The sequence below is a fragment of the Ascaphus truei genome, chromosome 2 (genome assembly GCF_040206685.1).
Source record: "Ascaphus truei isolate aAscTru1 chromosome 2, aAscTru1.hap1, whole genome shotgun sequence".
In the NCBI taxonomy this organism is placed as follows: domain Eukaryota; kingdom Metazoa; phylum Chordata; class Amphibia; order Anura; family Ascaphidae; genus Ascaphus; species Ascaphus truei.
In genome coordinates this window covers 297,516,853-297,523,855 of record NC_134484.1, presented here as the reverse complement: position 1 = coordinate 297,523,855, position 7,003 = coordinate 297,516,853, and the positions used below count along the sequence as shown (strand labels likewise).

At 41.6% G+C, this 7,003-nt stretch overlaps 1 non-coding gene across 1 annotated transcript; it reads left to right on the top strand.

The window, feature by feature from the left end:
• Nucleotides 1-225: 225 nt before the first annotated feature.
• On the top strand, nt 226-309 carry TRNAL-CAA (transfer RNA leucine (anticodon CAA)). Its single transcript has one exon. It is a non-coding gene; the product is annotated as a tRNA-Leu (tRNA).
• The last annotated feature ends 6,694 nt before the right edge of the window (nt 310-7,003 follow it).

Below are 7,003 nucleotides of genomic sequence, written 5' to 3'. Positions count from 1 at the left end.
AGATTGGAGGGGGCGTATACATACGCGGGGCATGTCCGGGCATGTTTATAGGCGTTTGGGGCATGCCCGAGCATGTTTTTTTCATACTGGGGCATGTCTGGACATGTTTATTCTGAAATAACGCAGTGCGCATGTCAGAAAAGTTCAAATGACGTTGAAAAGAGGGCGTAGCATTTTTTTAAAATTCAGACAGAATACGGCTTTAAGAGGATAAACCCCTCAAGGGTCTGGGTGGCCGAGTGGTTTAAGGCGTTGGACTCAAGATCCAATGGACGTATGTCCGCGTGGGTTCGAATCCCTCCCCAAACATAATCTTTTTATATATTTTTTATTTGTATAGAGACGGTACAGGGATTAGCCGCAACAGGGGCTACATAAAAAGAAAGTACAAGTGTATGAGTCAAAAATATTTTTTATTTTTAAAAGCTACAACAGTTTCAAGCAGGAAATAATTACAAGACGTATTTACAAGTAAAAAAGTAAAACGGCTGTTAAGGCCTTAATAGACTAAAATCATCTAGAGGCGTTGAGTTAGTACGATACATAGTATAGAGGGACAGCAATACAATGTCTTATTTTACAGAGGGAAAAAAAAAAATTAAACAGCTTATTTACAGTTTCAACCAGTCAGCCGACGGCAATAATAGACTACCCCTCCTCTTGTTTAGTAAATACCCCGGCGGTGATGTTAAGCCAGGGGCACTTAAAGAACTGTAACGCAAATCAGAGGTTCTTTTCTGAGGAGGTAAAAGGGTTGATGAAGGAGGGGGCGTTGTATCGGGGGGCAGTATTTTTAAGCGATCCAGGCTTTCTCTATTTGTTGCATTACCCACAACCGATGAGGGGATATTCAGTTCAGCCATCGCAGACAGAAAAGGGCTCCATCCCTGGGGTATTTTACGCTGTGTAACGGTGTGACTTTGTGTAACACCGCGTACCAAATCCAGTAAATTAGAGCCAGGTATAACCTGTTTTTTATAAATAAATTCCCCTTTGTCATTCCAGCTTGTAATATGTTTAGCCTGAAACATTTTACTGAGCAATAACTCTGCATTTTTCTTGAAGCGGACATTCACATTAGTAACAACCTCACGAATCAAATTGTCAGTCGTATCTGATGATGCAATATCCTGGAAATGTAAAGGGTGAGAGGCTGTTTCATCAGTAGGCATTAAAAGGGTTAGGCGGTTCTTCTCCCCGTCGCTCTGTTTAGCATGCACCAAGTATTTCTGCAGTACAGTAGTGTATCTTTTTATCTTTTCATCCTCTGATAAATTATTGCTATTTAAGATCGCATTAATTTCTGTATCTAGGCGCTGCATGGCAACTTCACGTATGTCGCCCACTCGTTGTGGGGGGCGCTGTAAACGATCCATATCTTGTTTGGGGACCAGGTACATTTTCTCAGCATATTCCATTAGCGGTTAGTGAGAAGGCCAGTCAGCAGCGGTATAGCAAAACCCAAAAGAGAGCCAATAAAGCCGCCGGACTGCTTCACCAGGCGTTTCTTTTTTACAATTGTAAATTTTTTATCGCTCAGCTTTTTTATAATTTTACGCCACTTTTTAAGTATGCCAATTTGCCGCTTTGATAAAGGTATTTTACCTTTTAGAGCATTGAGGGCTATCTCGCATATGGCGGTGACTAAATCATTAGATGCTGAACACAGAATAACTTTTCTTTGCTTTGGTGAAGCCCTTATTAATGCTTTTAAAGTATGCCAATTGCGGCGTAGTCGGTTAGACATGTTTACAACGGCGGAGCGACTACAAGTAATGACAATTTACAGATAGTTATCTCTTTTTAGAACAGTTTTTTTTTTTTTAAAACATAAACTGTGGGGTTGTCAGGCGGAAAGATACCGGTTCTTAAGCGGTACTCATCAGGGGTCGTGGCTCTTAAATCTACTAACAAAAAACCATAGGGGACCCGTGTGGCATCTTCAAAAGCCTCTAAAAAGAAGTGTGATTTACCAGGGTACATTTGACGAGCTAAGGTGTTAATTTGTAATTTATCCCTTGGATTTTTAAAAAGAACCATATATTTAGTGTTTAAATTTATGGTTCTGCTTTTTTTACCCTGGCAAAAAACATTTTGTACGAGGTACATGATACTGAGGTTTCTGTGATGCACATACTTGGTGAATGCTTTTTCAATTTCAGAGCTCTCACTGGCTGCTTCCATCAAGTCATCAACAATTGTCAAATTCACTTTACCAGGGGGAAAAAGAGCATCGTCATTAAATGTAGCGGGTATACCCTCAATAAATCTAATGTGGGGCATAGTGCTTAACAGTTCATCATAAAGATTTTGCCAGCATGCATAAAACCATACGATATTATCAGGCCGGTGCGACAAGTGAGTGCTAGAATGTTGCAAAATCTGTTTAACAAAATAGCTTTTCCCTGAATTTGATGGCCCGGCTAAAATACACGAGAAAGGATGTTGAAGCCTGATATCCATTACAGATTTATAATTAGTAACCAAAGGGTAGGGTTGTGAAGTCGTTGGTCAGCTGTCGTTTCGTGTACACACACTTTTGTGTTTTCTGTAGAGGACGAGTCTCAATCTGCCAGTAACGTTTATTTCGGACAATCCCAGCCTGTTGTACCACAATCTTTTTCTGATCTTCAGGATCAGAGTGTAAGGGGTAGTCCAGGACAATATCTTTTAAAGTGTCAAAGTTAATCAATTCAGCGTTTGCAGCGTTCAGTGTTATACCTTTAACTTTTAGACACGTTTTACCAGTAGAAAGCTTGTAACCGTAAGTCTTGGGACCGGCGGAAACAAATTCTGTAATGTGTGTACCATTCGGTAGTTCACTAGTCAGCTCCCCTAAGTAGTCACCCAGAGGCGGATTCCAGTCACCTGTTTTGCTAACAAAAATGACAGAGTCAGTGTCATGGTAGAGACACCGCTCTTGTAGCTTGTCCAAAACATTGTACAGTTCAAGACGGGCATAGGCCGTCGTAAAACAGGCAATAAAAATATTGACATTACGACCTACAGTGTAGCCCTCCTTTGTATACTTCCAGCTAACCATGGCCGTGTCATCATCTAGGAAGTCTAAAGATGACACATCGTATTGCGTTGAAAAGGCGTAACCAAAAAGTTCATCAGGGCTTGTTACAATGCTTGTATTTTGTAAATTAGTCTTTTGACCGAATTTACCCCACAAAGAATTTAGAAACAGTTTAGAAATTTGTCTTTTTGCCGGGTTAATGTCTATTTTATCAGCGCGTAAACGTATACCCTCTTTTGAAAAATACTCGCTGATGTATTTTTGTTTTTTGACCTCGTCTGTACACCAGCTGGGGTATCCAGAGGCCTCCTGTTTGTCCCTGAGGTGCACCTTAATGTATTTAGCAAACAATTTTTTTGTATAACATTCAAAGTGCCAAATTTCAAAAATTTTACACAGCCGGTACCCTTTCTTCAACGCTGCCTGGATTTCAACGGTACACCACGTACCGGTCAATGAGCGCTCCTCATCCTTATGACAGCAAGGCGTCGTCTGGTTGGTGACGGCGCATGTGCTGCATAGTGGAAACATGAGCTTGCCATTCATTTTAACAGGAAGGATGGGGAAAAATAAGCCTCTAGGCGGATAGACTTTTACTTTAGCAACCCCAAAGTACCTGTCAAAAGAGAGAAAATTCTCATAGATGATCTTAGGGTGACCGGTGGGGTACATTTTGGTTTTGTTGATAAAAGGATACAAGCTGGTAAAATCATAGTAATGTATACTCTCACCGGGCGCCGCTTTGTGGTACAGCTTAATAGCGTTTGTGCGGCCGCCGTAAAGTGCATCACGGGGGTTCATGGGTTGTGGAAAATCACTTTTAAGTAGAAACGCCTTTAGGTCCGTATCAGTCTCTAACATGTGTTTCCACTCGTGCTCCCACAGCTCACGCACCACATAGCCACATTTGGTTTTTAGAAAATGTGTTTTGATGGCTGTTTTGTGGTACAATTGACCATATGTGAGAGATGTAACAGTGTTTGTATCTTTTTCATTGTAACACATGGGACAGCCATGGTAAAAGCAGCCGTTGAATTCAAAGGCTGTTTAAACACCATTAATCACCGCATAACCATCCAGAAAATAGTTACCCACCATCTTTTCACCGCCCCTTAAAGCATGTTGTATGACTATATTCTCCTTGTAGGCCACATACAGTAGCCACTGAGTGGCGGGCGTAGAGAAGCGTTTTTTTGTGATGTTGTAATTGTCAGGGGGTACAATGGCAATGGTGTTACTTGGTAAAAATTTGAGCCGATACATAGCCATGCACACAGAGGCGAGGGTTGTCAGCTGAAAGGGGTCCACATTATAGACATCTTCCTCACCAAGCTGAGACTCACGGTCGCTCATTACCGTATGCTCTGTCATTTCTATGACACTGGTTCTAAAACAGATACAGGCTTTCTTCAAAATTTTTACATCCTCAATGCAATAGCTTTTAAGCTCAGCCTGAAAGTTGAAATCACAATGTTTGTTCGCTTCATACCATGTCATGAACCCCGTTTTCTCGTCGGCCATCATGTACTGGGGGCCGTAATGCTCTATAGAGGGCATAGAACCGCTGTAATTTTGATTCTGTACTGTGTTAAAAAAGTGTGGGAAATATCCTTTACTGCCTGTAAACCCCAGGGCCTGTGGCAACTTACTGAGCTTCATGGGGAGGAAATTTAAAGAGTCGATAAATCTGATATTCAGATCAGGTATTGTTACACATAATAATTTACCGCCTTGTGCTAGTAATTCTATTTTTATCTTCTCTTTAAGCAGCTGTTGCACCACAAAATAGGAATCGTAACGGCCGGCATTATGTGCGATGAAAGTGTACTCCCTAAAGGGCCTGTCTATGAATTTTTTTACAAAATCAGCCAAACACTCTGGACCCTGGAACTCCCAACCCACAGTGCCGTCTAAAGACTGGGCACAACCTTTTTCTTCATCATCCCTTAAAGGCATGGCGTAGACATAATTTGGTATGTGTACGCCCGTCTCCTGCATGCACTCAAAGTCATAAAAAATGTAGTTGTCAGTGAGGACCGGTGGTTTGTATGGGCGCATGTAGCACAGGTGATTGTCAAAACTGGCGATGTAAGCATAACAGACTCTACACTGCAAACCTCTGCATTCCTCATGATCGTCATCTGTGTAGCGACCGCAACGGTCGCAGTATTTCTTGCATTTACAATCTATTTTAGCAGCCTGGGCTAGTTTCTTGTGTTCACTCAAACAATCCTGTGAACGACAAAATGCCCAACACATAGGACACCTAGGCATGTCTGCTATGACCTCAACACAATTCCGTCTGTGGCACGATCGGCAAAAATAGCGGCATGAATGGTTATTTTTGTGAGCGAATGGTGTATGACAAAAATCGCAAAAGTAATTGGCACCGATGAAAGCGTTTATTTTTTTTACGCCAAAGTAATGTGTGTCTTCATGGTATATAAATAAAACCCTCTCTTTGCAGGGCTCACTTGTATTAAAAAACTGCCATTCTCCCCGATTGTGGTAGAACACTTTAATGGTTACATTCAAGTGCTTTTCAAAGTCGGGTATGTCGCTAAAACTGACTAGACGATCATCAGGAATACCCAGGGTGCAATGTATCAAACGTGCTTTCTCCAGTAACACCGCGTCAGCCGTATCTCTCTTTTCTAACAGGGCACAAAGACTGGCTGCTAGACACAAGTTATGGCTGTCGTTATTTAAGTCAAAGAGTAATTGTCTTTTTTTGTTTACGATGCGACTGTAAGGCGTTGAATTAATGCGTCTACGGTGCATCACACCACCAACTCTGTTCTTAACAGTTATGACCAATAGTCTTAAAGTACCGTCACCAAGAACCTCCGCGTTGCTTTGTAACATGTTTGCCACATGTTCCAAAAACGTCTCAGCGCTTAAGGCGTCCTTAGAGCGTTTAATAGAGTATAAAGCTCTATTTAACGTGTCACCGTCTAGACGTAATTGCACCATGTCATGGGGTCCTATGTCGGGCAGTAGTCTATTCAATGTACATTGTATAGAATCATGTACCGCCTGTAATGCCACTGAAAAGGATGTTATACGATCAAGATTTACAAATTGAAAATGTTCAAAATGTTCCACAGCATTAAAATTTTGTCGTACTCTTTGGTACTGCGCTACACGTTCCAAAAATACAGAATGATCCACCGCATCATTAGGGGGCTGTATTATCAGTGGTGTATGTATTTCAACCCTATTTTCAACCGGCAGTACAGACCTTTCAACATTAATTTCATTTACAGGTGGCTCTGACTGTACAGAAATTAATGGCATTATACCCCTCTGGGGATGTTCGACCGCAATTAAGTTGGGGCTCATAACGGGGGTCGATAAATCACCTGTACTAACGGGCGTTAATGAGCATTCTGGCGTGTGTTCTGAGTTGGTGTCTACAACATAATTTATCTGCTGGCCGCTCTGCGTGTTTCTGTTTAACGTGGGGTGTTGATCTAAGCCCCTGCCCACCATATTTAGTCATGAATTGGTTAGTAATTGGGCCCCGTTGCTAAATACAGTCGTTAAACGATCAAGTTTTAGTTTGAACGCCGGCTCCATACACATGTTGCGTTCGACATGAGGCACCCAACAATGTGAATACAGTTCACGCATAAATGCGTTGATAGACCTCTTTACATCCACCCAGAAAAGGTATTCAGTACAACCCCGGCTCTCAATGTCAGATTCGTCCTCTATACACAGCGTTGTTGTGGCTTTTGGGTGTGTATTGTCAGTACACGGTGTTGTTATTATTACGTCGTGTATTATGTTTTGGTTGTTGGCCCTTGAATCCCCCTTTAGATGCGTTACACCCTTGTGAAATATATCGCTTGAACGGCGAAGCCTTAATAACAAGGCTTTCATGCGTTCTAAATCGCGTTCATGCTCTTTCACAAAAATCAATGTTTTCAAGTCGCTTATTACATTTTCTATAAGCCGATTTAAATCTATCCAAAAAAC